Source organism: Pseudochaenichthys georgianus, chromosome 15 (assembly GCF_902827115.2).
Source record: "Pseudochaenichthys georgianus chromosome 15, fPseGeo1.2, whole genome shotgun sequence".
Classification (NCBI taxonomy): Eukaryota; Metazoa; Chordata; class Actinopteri; order Perciformes; family Channichthyidae; genus Pseudochaenichthys; species Pseudochaenichthys georgianus.
The window spans coordinates 24,287,563-24,303,847 of NC_047517.1; the positions used below are offsets into that span (position 1 = coordinate 24,287,563).

The 16,285-nt window shown below is 40.8% G+C and overlaps 1 protein-coding gene across 3 annotated transcripts in view; it reads right to left on the reverse strand.

Annotated features, from left to right (window-relative positions):
- LOC117460122 (golgin subfamily A member 7B-like) overlaps nucleotides 1-16,285 on the reverse strand; it is a 53,008-nt gene that overhangs the window by 6,910 nt on the left and 29,813 nt on the right. For all 3 annotated transcript variants that reach the window (XR_011644538.1, XR_004553601.1, XR_011644539.1), the window contains exon 7: nucleotides 3,165-3,220. The gene's annotated coding sequence lies outside the window, so the exon portion shown is untranslated. The remainder of the gene's footprint in view (nucleotides 1-3,164; nucleotides 3,221-16,285) is intronic.

The following is a 16,285-nucleotide window of genomic DNA, read 5'->3' on the forward strand; positions in this document are numbered from 1 at the left end:
TCGGCCATGTTTTTTTTTTCTGCAGGGAGAAATGTGAAGATCACGTAACACAGCCATTGGAATGAATGGTGAACAAAAACGTAGGGATCTTACAATTTCAGAGGCGTTTTTGTAGAAATACTACATCCTACGTTGTGGACCAACGTAGTTATTACACGTTTTTTTATGAGACAGGGTTGGAACTGAGGCCAAGTCAATAAGTGGAGCAGCGTACAGTAAACCCTGCGCATACAGTACAGTAGACCACCTTCATTAGAGACCCACTGAGAGCGCATCTGTGTCTGCACAACGCCACCACGTTAATCTTTACAATGTCAATCTCATTCTTGTTATGGGCTCACTGGGAGGCTGAGGAACACCAGGTCTCCAAGCTTTTAGGCTCAGTGTTTGTGTGTGAGTAAGTGTGTGTGAGCGTACAGCGTCCAAAGAGGCAGTCGGGTAGAGAACATACGCCAGACCATCTGTCGCCGATGGTAGGTTACATTTTGTTGCTTATGAATAATACAACAGCACAGTGAAGAATATAAACACACTTGTATGTGTGTGAGCACAATAATTGTCAGGGACAATTGTAATCTTTTTAAGTAAATAGCAGTAAGGTGTAGTTGAAACGCAATTTACTAAGCAAAGTTAAAGCATTTGCAAAATATTGCAGAACTGTACATTTTAAATGAGTGTCAGCTTTAAATATTTATTGCAAAAAATAATCCCCCTAATTTGTTCCCATCTAAAAAAACAATTGGCTGGTTAGAAGAATGCGAAGACAAAAGGGAGAGGGTGTGGATTTTCATGGACCATTACTTTTTTCTTAAATAAGATATTTTCTTCAACATAATATAGTACTTTAATTGATGAGGCTGGTGATATTTCATATTTTTGTCGTCAACAAATTAAATGAATAGACAAAAATCAATGATGCGCGAGTCAGTCTTCCGAATGTCTTTAAACAGCTGGCCAGTGTAGTTAAATATAAATAAAAACCTTTTGTCCATCACTGTAATGTAAAGCGATCGCTGTTAATGGTAAAGCCCTGGGGCCTTATTTATAAACGGTGCGTATACGCTCAAAAGATGGCGTACGCCAGTTTCTACGCAATGTTTGCGATTTATAAAAAACAAACTTGACGGGAAAATGTGCGGTCCTCCACGCAAACTCTGACCCATGGTACGCACTACGCACAAAAACGTGAGGGACGACAAAGTACGACACCATTGGCAGAAGAAAGAATGGAGAGAAATATGTGGAAATAATACCATAAATATAATGTTACCTCTCATGTATGATACAATAATTCATTTGCAAACATTGATTAAACCCAATCTTAAAATGATTAAACAAATGCCTGTTTGCGACTCCTCAGTGCACACAAAAACCTAACTTGGAGAAATAAATAAGGATATGTTATTGAAAACGAAAAATGTTCCCACTTCTCTCTCTCTCTATATCACCTCAGATTGTGTAGAAGTCTATGCGAAAATGTTCCCACTTCTCTCTCTCTTTGTTGTCTTAATGTTATGACATTTATTCTCATAAATGATACGGTATGCATAAGGACAGAATTACGTCTAAACTGAGGCCGTTTTGTATTTATATAGGTTGTATAGATACGAGAATGGTTTTATATCATGTTTAATCATGTTTTATGCCGTTTGCTAAGACTTGATAAGTCGCTCATAAAACACAGGAGGTATGGAAACTAAGAACACCATATATTTGGTAGATTTGTCAGCTGATATAACTCAACACATTAGTTTTATTTCATTTAACTGGTGATAGAGTTGCTGCGGGGCCCGGGGTGTTGAGACGCACAGGCTGCAGTGGAGACGCTCTGCCTCCCCTGCCTCCCCTGACTGCACGTCTCTGCCATAGAGGCTTCTCAATTCTTACATTTCCCCTCCTCGACTCCCCTCCTCGAGACTTAGTCCCGCCCACAGGAGATGCGAGCGGAGGACCGAGGAGAGAGGAGGGGAAGCAGCAGACGTTTAAAGAAATGAGAACTCCTCTCCTCTGAGCGGTCATATTAAAGCGACGTCCGTTCATTATTACGTGGCAACAGCTGCATCAGCTGTCGAGTGTTTTGTCATATTTTATAATCTCTGTTAGATCAGCTGAACATTGTTCCCCCACATATTTACTTTGAATTCATTGAGAGTGCGGTATAATGAGACAATAACAGGCTACAGATGCGGACACACACACACACAAATATATGTATATAAATATATACAATTTAAAGTATGAGAGCACTCTCATAATAACACAATCATTGGCTGAGATAAGTCCGTTCCCGGAAATGCTTCCGCGGAGGAGCCGTGGAGGAACCATCAGTGTATCCTCGGTTAGAGCTCCTCCAGAGAGCCTCCTCGACGCTCGATCCTCGGTGTGCATTTAGAGAAATGAGATGTCCTTCAACATGGCGCGCTGAAATTCATTTCCGGGTCACTACCGGAGGACCGAAGAGTCGAGGAGGGGAAATGTGAGTATTGAGAAGCCTCTAATTTCTCTAATAGCGCTTGAACAAAAGACATATTTGGTCGTAATAATTGGGCCTGAACAATCGGCCTATTTGGTCGTATGAGTTGGAGGACTTGTTGCAGCCCGTAGGGGAGAATCGTCTCTCCCACTGCAGAAACTGCACAATACAGCCCTCTTCTGCAGAGTTAGACCTCCATCAATGTCATAGCAAAGGATAGCTTCATCAAGTGTTGGCAAGTACAGTCCTCCAGAGTAGTGTGTGTGTGTGTGTGTGTGTGTGTGTGTGTGTGTGTGTGTGTGTGTGTGTGTGTGTGTGTGTGTGTGTGTGTGTGTGTGTGTGTGTGTGTGTGTGTGTGTGTGTGTGTGTATGTATGTGTGTGTATATTGCAGGACTTCTCCCTATTCACACGCTGAGGCAAGTGTTGTGTATTCTGGAAATATTTGGCTAAAAAAACCTCACACATTCCATTTCAGAAACGGCACCAAAACGGGCCCCTTGACATTGGTCCCCGACCTGCTAATGAGCTGGACACAACCCACAGATGCCGCCTGTACATATCAAGTATTTCCCGAGATTTAGAGACAGTACCTTTTTCTCTCCGATACATTTTTAATGAAAACCAAGAGGCATTGGAGCATGAAAATGAATAAACAAACAATGATGGATGTGTTCCATGTGCAATTCTCACCACGGACGTCTGTTGGATCGGCGATGTTGTCAGGCTCTCTGTGTAAGCCAACAACTCTGTGGAGGAGAGAGAAACCAGGATCATTTCCACACTCAAGTCAAATATTTGAATCTAAATGGAAATTACACATCTGTCAAAGAACCGGTGTTGCTATAAAGATCTTAGTATGAGGACAGAATTGAAATGCTTTTGTAGCTTGAACGACACTGTTGGGTCAGACTATGTGAAAACTCACAGTTTGCATGGACGATGAGATCCATATCTGTTTATCTAAATTGCACGCTTTAAAAGGACAATCCCGTGTTTTTAACTCTATTGAGCACATTCTCCTATTTAATCTACACAAACTCATAACAATGTAGTAATCTGTTGTCAAAGACATGGTTGTGTGAATCCAGTTTGTATATTTTCCAATATGTGTTGAAATGGATTGTGACATTTCAGCAAATTATTTTTGTCAACAGAAAACATATTATTGTTGTACAACTTTATGTACATGCAATATGCAACCAAACAAACCGTTAACCGTATTTACTGTATACTATCTACTCATTCAAACATGCAGGGGATACACAGGTCATTATACAAGACTATTCAACATATGAAGCTTTGCTGTGTTCAGTAAAACTGAAGTTTATTTAAAATGTGAAGCTGTGCTAAAGATATTAAATAAAAACACAATATTCACAGTGATGGATTACTCCGCTCAACCACTCAAGCAATGCGTGAAACAAGACTTATATGTGTGTCTACAGTAGAAGTACATGACTAATGAAAGGTAGAAGAATGACGGGATATTCAGTAACTACAATAACAGAATAGACTCCACTTAAAGCAGTCCAGTTGTTCTGAAACTGTAATGTACCTTCACAGTGTCACTGAGTAATCGCTGACGAACTGCAGGATGGATGCCCTGTGTGTGTGTGTGTGTGTGTGTGTGTGTGTGTGTGTGTGTGTGTGTGTGTGTGTGTGTGTGTGTGTGTGTGTGTGTGTGTGTGTGTGTGTCATGGTCACTGCCACTGCATTGTTTGCATTTCAGAGGCTCCAGCTGTGTTACTTTCTGCTAAAAGTGGAGATTTCCCAGTGAACCATAAAACATAATGCTCAATGTGTTTCAATGGAGTTTGCACCAGTGTGTGTAGCCTGTTTGTGTGGGCTTTTGATCCATGTGGGGAAATAATACAAAAGCCTTTTTTTTGCATGCATCAGACCACTAATCAAAAATGTTCCCACAAACAGCAATTATGCAATGTACACACTCCATAAAGTGTTCAAAGAAAAGGACAGAAGATTAGATATACATGTTCAGAAAATATTTGTACTGTATGGTAATGACCAGAAAAAAGGAGCGGAAGGGGATGAGGAGAAAAAGCTGTATAAATGTGGATGTATACACTGTAGTGGACATTTATTTTTAGCTGCAGCCGGAGAATGTACGTTTATTTTTTGTTTGGTTTTGTGAAAACAAGCTTGTGCCTGACTCCATCAACCAAGCAGGCTGAGTGAAGTGCGGTGTGCAAACTCTTGTCTCCTGTCTCCAGGCCATTGCAAGTCTAATTCTAGTAATGCTTTAGGGATCGTTGTAGCCTGTGATACAATTAAAGCCTCATCGTCCCTGCCTATAATAGCCTGAGATCATCTCATTTGATTTTAATTTATTTGATTAATTTCACCATGGCCAACCACTAAAACAAGTCAATGAGATTACAGATTGATTTTCCTTAACAACCACTTGGGCATGAACGGCATTACACACAAAAGCTACGTGTTAAGTAGGTAATGGTTTATTGTTTTTACTGCTAATTGTAAGCCTGCACAGACATCTATCTACCTGCATTTATCTGTATTAACGAGATTAGGAGGGCAGTGACTGACACATCAATCATTTGCCTATAGCAACAGATCTAAAAATGACGACACACAACAACCTCTGTCTGTCACAGTTAAAAAAGGTGATCAGAAGTGACATCTTAACTGGAACCACACATTCCAGCCTCGGATGCTTAACATTGTGTTTCCATGTTTCTATGTAGCATTCTGGGCTGCACTTGAGGGAGGTCCTGTGGTAAGCCCAACACAAGAGCTGTCAATCACTCTGAGGTTAAACAAACCGAGCAGATATTCAATCCAATGCCAACAGGCGGGGCAATGGAATAGCAGTGGGATACAAATCGATTTAAAGGAGAGTCTCAAAATCTAGGCTGTGCACCACAAATCAAGTGTGGCTAAAAAACGGGAGAGAAAAATCCTGCAGTTTCCAACATGTTCTTTGTCCCTTCAAAGAGTGAGATTTCATGGCAGAATCTCAAAGCCAATGTTGAAAATTAGATGCAACATTCAAAACATCTTAACAGTTATACAGTAAAGTACTGCACCTTCATTTATTACAAGCAAGAACAAGAGCTAAGAATAAATGTAAAGTTCACACTAAAGAATTAAAACAAACAACTTAGCTAACAAACAATAATAATAATAATAATAACAATAACAAACAATAAAAGAATGTGCAAATTTGCTTTCAATGAAAATTAAGAAGAAATGTCAAATAATCAATATATAATATGCTAAATAAATAAAAATTAAGAACTATTTACATTCCACTCCCTATCATCACACAAGGTTAGCCTACATATTAGCTCCTACTGGTTTCCATTTACAGTGCAATCCTTCTGGCCTTCCTCGCTGCAAAGTCATCAATCACATCATATGAAATCTGACCATCAACCTCATGATTAATACTGATTACAGCCAGACCACTGAGGCATTCTTGAGCCATGGTTGACCTCAGGTATGTTTTTAAGAGTTTTAATTTGGAAAAACTCCTCTCGGCTGAAGCTACTATTACTGGTAGCGTTGCACTGATCCGCAGAGCAATACACAAGTTGGGATATATTTCGGTGAGCTGCTTTGTGTGTATGAATTTCAACAACTCAAGAGTTGTCATGCTCTTTGATGGCAAGTCAGGTAAATGTTCCAACTCCTGAGCCAGCTCCTTCCCATCCAAATCAGATTGCCCTCCATGGCTTAAGGTGTGTGCAAGTGCCTCTGCTTGCTTCATCAGCTCTTGGTGTGGCAGGTCTGGGAAGTTGTACAGAATGCCAAACTTGTCTTGCACATGTTTAAGAGTGGTAAACCTCTCCTTTTGTGCTGACACTGCAGCATCCACCACCACGTTAAAGAAGGTTACCTCCAGATTTTGCAAGGCATCCCTCAATGGCTCATCAGGAGACTCATATGAGAAGTGCCTCTTTGTTGACTTCAGCCGCTTTTGCACAAGGACTGCGTCCACATTCATGTCTTCACACATGTCCTTGGCTGATGTTTGTGCAGCCACAAAGCCTGTGGCTCTGTAGGATTCGAGAGCTTTTTCAGTAGACTTACTGCTACATCCACTTGCATTGTTTGGGACTGCAGGAGTTTGCTCACCTGCTGAATTTGACTTAGCATGTCATACCAGACCACTGTGCACAGTGAAAAGCGGAATGACCCCACTTCTTCTGCCAGAGACTGGGCTTCAATCCTGATGATTGGGTCTTTGGCCTGGTTTCTCACCTCAAGCAGTGCCTCTCTCACAGCTGCGGCTTCATATCGCAGAGGCTCCACAGCTTTCACTCTGCTCTCCCATCTGGTTTCTGACCACATTTTGAGTGAAAGGTTGACATGTTTCTTGAGGATGGCCCATCTCTGTGTAGAGGCAGAACACAGGCAGTATAGCTTCTGCACAATGCCAACAAATGATATGGCATCTTTGGAGATTTTGGCAGCATCAGCAATGACCAAATTGAGTGTATGTGCCCCACAAGGCACAAACAAAGCTCTTGGGTTCAACTGCAGTAGCCTGGCCTGTACTCCCTTGTTCTTCCCTTTCATATTTGCGCCGTTGTCATATGACTGTCCTCTGCAGTCATCAAAGGCAATCTGCAACTCCTCCAGCCTCTTCAAAATCAGGGTGGACAAACTTTCACCAGTGGACTCCTCTGCTACTAGGAATCCCATGAAGTGCTCTTTAATCTGGGGGTCTTCTTCCAGTGTCACAATTCTGATGACTACTGACAGCTGTTCAGTGTGGCTAACATCCGGGGTGCAATCTAAAATGAGGGAAAAGTACTTGTATTTCTTTATTTCTTGCACTATTGTTGATAGAATCTTTCCACTGCATTCAATCAACTCATTCTGAATGGTTTTGCCCAAGTAGCTGTGGTGGGATGTTTGACTTTTAATCTTGTGGATGTGGTCTTTCATCACTGGGTCTAACTGCGCCAAAAGCTCAACCTCTTTCAAAAAGTTGGAGTATTTCTGTCTTTCCTCTCAATGCCATATTTCGCCCTGCCAGAGACTGTACAATAGCAACCAGTCGTGTCAGCACTGCTCTCCACCGACTCTTCTCTGCCTCAAGGAGGGCCTGCTCTTGTTTGTCTATTGTTGTACCTTGTTTTAATCGAACTGCCAATTCTTTCCATGACGCCAAATTGTTCAGGTGTTCCGGACTATTTTCATGGCTGGTCAAAGCAGCACTTGCATTTTTCCAATCCGACAGTCCTGCATTTGTTAAATGAATTTGTTTTGGAGAGAAAAGTTGACAACAAAAACAAAAAAGACTGTTCTTCTTTTTTGAATATGTCACCCAACTTCTTTTGATCCTTTCTCCATTTACTAAGGTCCTGCTGAAGTACTGGTGGTGGCAACTTCTCCCATCATCTCTCCTTGGGAAAATGAAATCAGGTGTTATCTGATATGGTCCTCTGCGAACAAACTCTGTCCTCATTGTGTCTGTGAGATGTGAAGGGCAATCAGCAGGATTGGTTGGTAGTGGATCGTCTGTCTTTGCTGCATCTGGAGGGCATGTGAAGCACATTTTCTCACCTCATATCCACAATATCTTCTCACACACACACACACACACACACACACACACACACACACACACACACACACACACACACACACACACACACACACACACACACACACACACACACACACACACACACACACACACACACACACACACACACACACACACACACACACACACACACACACACACACACACACACCACACACACACACACACACACACCAACACGTTCTCACTCCCATCCCGTCACATATTGACGGACGGTCAGGGCCCCTCCCCGTCGCTATATTACGTACAGGGCCCCCTTGCCCGTCAGGCTTCTACGGGCAGGGCGTCCCATAGACCTTCATTGCGGACAGCGGACCCCTTGACCGTCAGGCTTCTACGGGCAGGGCGTCCCATAGACCTTCATAGACCACGTGATCAACAACGATGGCCGACCTTCGTGTTATTCTCGGTGGAAAATGCCTATTTTAAGGTTCATTTGGCCATTAAAATGCGTTTTGATGTCATTTTATGCGAGTAATGAGTTTTTATTTCTGATTATTTGTGCAGTACATGTACATGATGTTTAGTTTGCTAGTTATGACGAAGATTACTTCATGAATGTGTACACATTCATGGTTGCTAAGGTGGTTGCTATGGACACTGCAACAGCTCCCAGACCACGTGATCAGCAACAATGGCCGACCTTCGTGTTATTCTCGGTGAAAAATGCCTATTTTAAGGTTCATTTGGCCATTAAAATGCGTTTTGATGTCATTTTATGCGAGTAATGAGTTTTTATTTCTGATTATTTGTGCAGTACATGTACATGATGTTTAGTTTGCTAGTTATGACGAAGATTACTTCATGAACGTTTTTTTGGTGGAAATGTGTTTTTTCACAGCAAAGTCACCCTCTGTACTTGGACTTATTGGGAGAATCTAAAGGCAAGAATATCCCAAATATTAATTTAGGTCTTTATTGTAGACCTTTAGTGTTGCCGTCTGTGAGGAAAATACATGGGGCTCAGAGCCTCGTATTTTTTAAATCTTTTTTTCCTTCTAATTTGTTATTCTTTTCAAAATAACACACTGTTATTTACTCACCAATAACACACAATTATCCTTGCTTTTATTTATTGGTTTAATTCCATAATCTCGGTCTTTTTTGGTGTTCGTCAAGAACTGAATTTCAAAATAAAAATAACCGGAAACAGACGTAGGCCTATAAGGGACATTTCGAGCATCATTGCGATTGTCAACATTTTTGAGTTTAGGATGGCCGAAGACACTACACTACCCATAATCCCCAGCTATCGTTTAGGACTACAGTCCCCGTGATTACTCTTCAAGGTCTGGGATTGGATGTTGGAGTGGCAGTGCGCGAAGGTTACGCAGCGTCAAACAGCTGTTTGAAATGGAACGAAACCACGCCAGACTATCCAAAACTGGAATCGAACGCCCCCCAGAACTACACGCTACACTATTGTGTTTCGCAAAATGTTCTATGGGACGTCTCTACTGAACGTTTTCGTTTTTCCCACAATTAGAAGTTGCCAGTATTAAACACATTGGTGTTATCAAATGTAAAACATATAATTAATAAATGGGTGAAAATCGCTGTCCATAATGCGCAGCATTAATATATAGCATTAATATATACCCACATGACAGCTCATTGATACTTTGTAATTCTACTCTACTTCTACTACTACAATTCAGAGGTTAACCTGGTATTTTTACTCCACTACACTTATTTGAGTTACTTTGCAGATTCTGATTAATGATGTGAAATATAAACAACCCTTAAATCAGACTTTAGTTACACCTGAGTAAAATGAGATATTTGATAGTTGGTGCTTGAGAAGACTAAACATGTATCTGCAATTGACATTAATGGAAACGAGTAATAAAGTATATTAATTACTCGTTATTCTCTACTAATAGTTAATTAAAGACTATATATTATGGCTATTTTGCACATCCCTTTCAAGATTTTAAAGGTTTATTGACATATCATATACACAACTACGGTGTAGTTATGCAATGAATGAAAAACTTGGGTCACAGGTCCCTCAACAGTGCATTACAAGACATCTATCAATATGTGTGTACCTCCACCATTAAACTGTCATATTCTGCACATTTCTTATTCTATCTACATACATAAGAGTATAATCCATATGTATAATATCAGTTAAAATAAGTGCTTCAACATAGTTAACATTGCAGGAAAGCAAGACCTTAATCTGTTATTTAATGTTTAAATAAAGGTTAATTCGTTTTTCTGTTTTGCACCTCCTCCTATTAATATCTTTGTACATCATGCACTAAACTGTTTTATTGAAGAGATCACTTATAGTATCTTCTTGATTTTTTATATTCTATATTTCTATCACAGACCTTCTACTTTCCCCCTATGAAAGTATATGTACTCTTAATATTTTTTTAATCAAATATAACACATAAAAACAATAATTCAATAACGTGCTTTAACCACTAGGCGGTGCACACAAGGTACACACAGACACTTGTATGTACAACATCTGAAGATGTGTAGTTTTATTCATGCTTTCACATAATTTTACAGCATATTGCTATACTATTTCAGACTCAGTATTTACATTCTTACATTCAAAATTCAATCCAATTCAAATCAGTAATATCTTTAAAAACTACAAGTCCTTTTATATCAGCTGTGCACCGTTATTGTCACGATTCTCATGTTATGTCACGTTTGTAGTTTTGTCTGTGTTGGTGTTTTTCTTGTCTTTGGGTTTCCTGTTTTATTGTGTAAAGTGTTCACCCCCGTTTCCTGCCTGTCTGCTTTCTGTCTGTTTCCCTCCCTGATTACCCGATTGTGTTCACCTGTTGTCCTTGTGTTTGTCCTCCCCTGCCCAGCTGTGTCTTGTTCTGTGATTACCCTTCTGTGTATTTAGTCTAGTCTTCCCCTGTGTTCCATGTCGGTTCATTGTTTCCCCTCCATGTCATTCCACGGTCTGTGTTCCTTGTGCTGCTCGTTGGTGTTGGATATTTTGGATTCTGCCTTGTTTTGCCACAGCTTTATATATTTTAATAAAGCTCGCTTTTCGTTATTCTGCATTTGAGTCCTACCTGCTTCACCCATTCGTAACAGTTATGGTGTAAATATACTGTAACCTATCTATGAATTATATCAAATGTAAAAGTCAGCCGAATTAGTGTTGATACTGCAAGGAGACGTATTGTGTGAAGAGAAATTGAAGATGTTTTTTAATTGTTGATATATTTATGATCCACGTCAAGTATTCATTTTCGGCGGCATTTCTTCAGTTTTTCCAAAGGTCTTCTCATCAGGGTGCTATAAATAAAAAAACTACGGCAGATCTGTAATATTTAATGGAGCCGAACCGTGTATTACAATGCCGTTATGTGATGACTTTCAAAGAGAAAAGCAAGAGCACTCGGAATTAAGTATTTTATTCTTTTAAAATGTTTTCCGGATTTCATATAATATAAACACCAAATCCCTGCATACATTGCGGCTAAAACATCCAATCAGCGTAGCTGAGAATCTTGGGTAATCGCTCGAAATGCTACGTCTGTTTCCCGTTATTTTTATTTTGAAATTCAGTTCTTGACGAACACCAAAAAAGACCGAGATTATGGAATTAAACCAATAAATAAAAGCAAGGATAATTGTGTGTTATTGGTGAGTAAATAACAGTGTGTTATTTTGAAAAGAATAACAAATTAGAAGGAAAGAAAGATTTTAAAAATACGAGGCTCTGAGCCGCATGTATTTTCCTCACAGACGGCAACACTAAAGGTCTACAATAAAGACCTAAATTAATATTTGGGATATTCTTGCCTTTAGATTCTCCCAATAAGTCCAAGTACAGAGGGTGACTTTGCTGTGAAAAAACACATTTCCACCAAAAAAACGTTCATGAAGTAATCTTCGTCATAACTAGCAAACTAAACATCATGTACATGTACTGCACAAATAATCAGAAATAAAAACTCATTACTCGCATAAAATGACATCAAAACGCATTTTAATGGCCAAATGAACCTTAAAAAAGGCATTTTCCACCGAGAATAACACGAAGGTCGGCCATTGTTGTTGATCACGTGGGCTGAAGTCGAATAGTCCATTTAGCTTAGGAACCTTCCTAAAGGAGTGAAATGACCCGGAAGTCCCTCAGTGGCAGCCATGATAAGTGCCGTTCGAATTCTCTAGATTGATGAGAATGATAGGAAAGGAGGTTTCAAACTTCCTTTATAACCTCCTTTAGCTTAGGAACCACTGGACTAGTGATGGGTCGTTCGCGAACGATTCGTTCTTTTTGAACGAATCTTTGAAGTGAACGAGATGAACTGATTCCTCCCACAAAACGATTCGTTCGCTGTTCGCGAACGACGAACTTAAAGAACTGGCGGAAACAGTTCAGAACTGTTTCCTACAGTGTAGCTACTGTAATCAGAGCCTGAGCTCCGACACACACACACACACACACACACACACACACACACACACACACACACACACACACACACACACACACACACACACACACACACACACACACACACACACACACACACACACACACACACACACACACACACACACACACACACACACACACACACACACACACACACACACACACACAGAAGCGGGACATCCTCCTCAACCTGTCCGCAATAAAGAGGACGGATACCTGAACCATAGCGTCCAGCTAGCTTAGCGATAAATACACACATCTTTGTATTCTCCTCCCCCTGTCGGCCCTAAAAGCTTCAGATGGTGGATACCTGAGCTCCATAGCGTCCCGCTAATGTGAAAAACACACACAGCATTAGCGGGACATTCTCCTCCCCCTGTCGGCACTAAAAGCTTCAGAGGGCGGATAGCTGGGCTCCGTAGCGTCCAGCTAGCTTAGCCGCTAGCTTAGCAATAAATACACACAGCGTTGTATTCTCCTCCCCCTGTCGGCCCTAAAAGCTTCAGATGGCGGATACCTGAGCTCCATAGCGTCCCGCTCATGTGAAACACACACACCGCGTTAGCGGGACATTCTCCTCTCCCTGTCGGCCCTAAAAGCTTCAGAGGGCGGATATCTGGGCTCCGTAGCGTCCCACTAGCTTAGCCGCTAGCTAAAGGTAAACATAGATGGGTACATACTATAGAATATGAATAAATCGTCACCGATGTAGAGGATATATTTTTGTATTCACTTTGAACTCGCCCAAATGGAGTTTAATGCTTTTGGATTTAAGCACATAGTCCATGCATGGGTTTGAAAGTATAACGTGCTAGCCTGCTGTAATACATCGTATAGTCAGGCACACATTTATGAGAGATTTAACAATGGCCAATTATATTTCTTAAATAATATGTAGCCTATTCCCAGAGCATAATTCATGGGGCAACAAGGTGAGGTGTAAAATGTGTTTTAATATCATAAATGTTACGCCAGCAAACTTCTTGTACGGACTTCGGCAGTAGTGAAGACTCACTAAGTACAAAGACGAATCGTTCGCGAACGTGCAAATCACCAGATGTCGTTCGCGAACCGGTGAACGAATCAGTGAACGAATCTTTCAAGTGAACTGAATCAAAAGATTCGTGTCCCCGAAGGGAATCGGAATTCCCATCACTACACTGGACCTCCCTAACCGACAGGAGAAGCGAAGAAAATGCTGCCCCACAATGCCTTGCAGCCGCAGCATTTGCCGTCACTCAACAGTCGGCCGTTCACGGAAACAACCGATTATGACCGAGAAATGATATCATGAAAGTTACGGTGCGTATTAAGCATTTTAAAACGTAGGTGGTAAGTTGTCAAAGTGCTTTGTTTTGAACGTTCATCAGTATTATAATCAAAAAGAGAAATATGAACGTTAGTTTTCACTGAAATTATTAAATAAAGTCAACATTTCAGTCTTTACTGAGCTGTGTGGAGTTTGTTCAACTTTTAAAAGATGTTTGAATGGTGATATACACCGTGATAGATGGTAAGGACTAACGTTTATAATAAATACATCTGTATTGATTTTAAGATCTTTAGTTCATACAATCATACGTATTGGGATCATTTGTATTAATGTGGACCGGAGGGAGAGGGGGACGAGCATAAGTTTCACTTTCCTTTTGTATTTCAATTCCAACTTTGGTCATGAAGAATATGTTTCTCTGTTGTCCACGTTCATAAAGCAAAGCAGCAGCATCAGAGCACGGTGCAGAGTCTCTAGATGAGTTCACAGTAGTCCCTCGTTCTTATTAAACATCCATGTTGTAGTCCGCTGTATAGAAAACTGTGGTTTCCATGGTTTCCCCACAGCAGCAGACGCACACAATGACGTCCGCTGGCGCATCATAAACACGTCGGATAGTGAAAGTGCATTCGGATTTTCTAAAGTACCGCAGTCTCTTCTCCTAAGTCCTTTTGAATTCTCCTATCCACTATCCCTTAACCCCGTGACGTTTCACTCAGAGGTCAAGGAATAGACGATAGGGTTAGAACTTAGGAGCTGATTTTTAAACTATCCGACTGCAGCCGTGGTCTGGGAGCTGTTGCAGCGTCCATAGCAACCACCTTAGCAACCATGAATGTGTACACATTCATGAAGTAATCTTCGTCATAACTAGCAAACTAAACATCATGTACATGTAGGCTACTGCACAAATAATCAGAAATAAAAACTCATTACTCGCATAAAATGACATCAAAACGCATTTTAATGGCCAAATTAACCTTAAAATAGGCATTATGAAGGTCTATGGGACGCCCTGCCCGTAGAATCCTGACGGTCAAGGGGTCCGCTGTCCGCAATGAAGGTCTATGGGACACTCTGCCCGTAGAAGCCTGACGGGCAAGGGGTACCCTGTACGTAATATAGTGACGGGATGGGAGTGAGAACGTGTTGCACACACACACACACACACACACACACACACACACACACACACACACACACACACACACACACACACACACACACACACACACACACACACACACACACACACACACACACACACACACACACACACACACACACACACACACACACACACACACACACACACACACACACACACACACACACACACACACACACAACCCCAATTCCAAAAAGGTTGGGACAGTGTGTAAAATGTAAATAAAAACAGAAAGCAATTATTTGAAAGCATGAGGACAATTAGGTTTATAGCTAAACATCTTTACATTCATCAGGCACACACCTGAGAAGAGTGTATGGGTGGAATCTGTGGTGCAATCAGGATGAGATGCAGCAGTCTGTTCTGACGTTCCTTGCAGTGGTTCTGGGCCTATACATATATAGAGAACACACAAGAGCAAATATATTGGCTGGATTAGAAATGGCACGACAGTCATTTTTACATTCAATTATTTATCATCACATCAGGAACATCTATTGACATATTGTACTCACCAGAACAAACAGGCACAGTGGTCAGTGGCAGGGTGGAATCAGTGGTCATCTCATCAGGATGAGCAGCTTGCTGTTCTGACATTCCTTCATGTGGTTCTAGGTCTATAAATATAGAAAGAACACACAAGAGAAAATATATTGACTGGATTTCACATTCAATTATTTATCATCAGGAACATCTATTGACACATTGCATTCACCTGAGGAAGCCGGCACAGCTGAGGTGCATGGCTGTTCCTTGTCAACTGATGCAGCAGGTGGTCCCAGATATTTTTAAAGTGAATCTAAAATGATATAACAACATTTGTATTATCAACATTGAATAATTTCCATTTGTTAAATGTAGCTATTATTTAGTTAATAAGCATTTGGACAGCCTGACAGGTCTGATTCAACTAATCAAGAGCTATGCCTATCTTATTAGAACAGTTGAATCAGGTGTGTTAGTTCTGGGTTGGAACGAAAACATTCAACAGGACTGGAGTTGAGAACCACTGAGCTAGTTAGCTAACGTTAGCGCACATTATGATAGGGTTGAATTTGGCAAATGTTTGACTCGGATAGTCAATATGCTTTCTGAGGTAAACTTAACGTTAGCTAACATTACCAACTAACTAACATTCCACCACACTGGCTAGCTCACTACACCAAAACTAACATTGTTATTATTACTAATATTTCTATTTCATGACACAACGAAAATAGCCTTATGACAGTTTTGACTGAATGGCAAAAACAAACGCTGGCTAGCTAACGTTGGCTTGGCTAACTAGCAAGATTACATGATCCATTCGCTAATGTTGACAATACAATCAAAATTGCATACCTTTAAT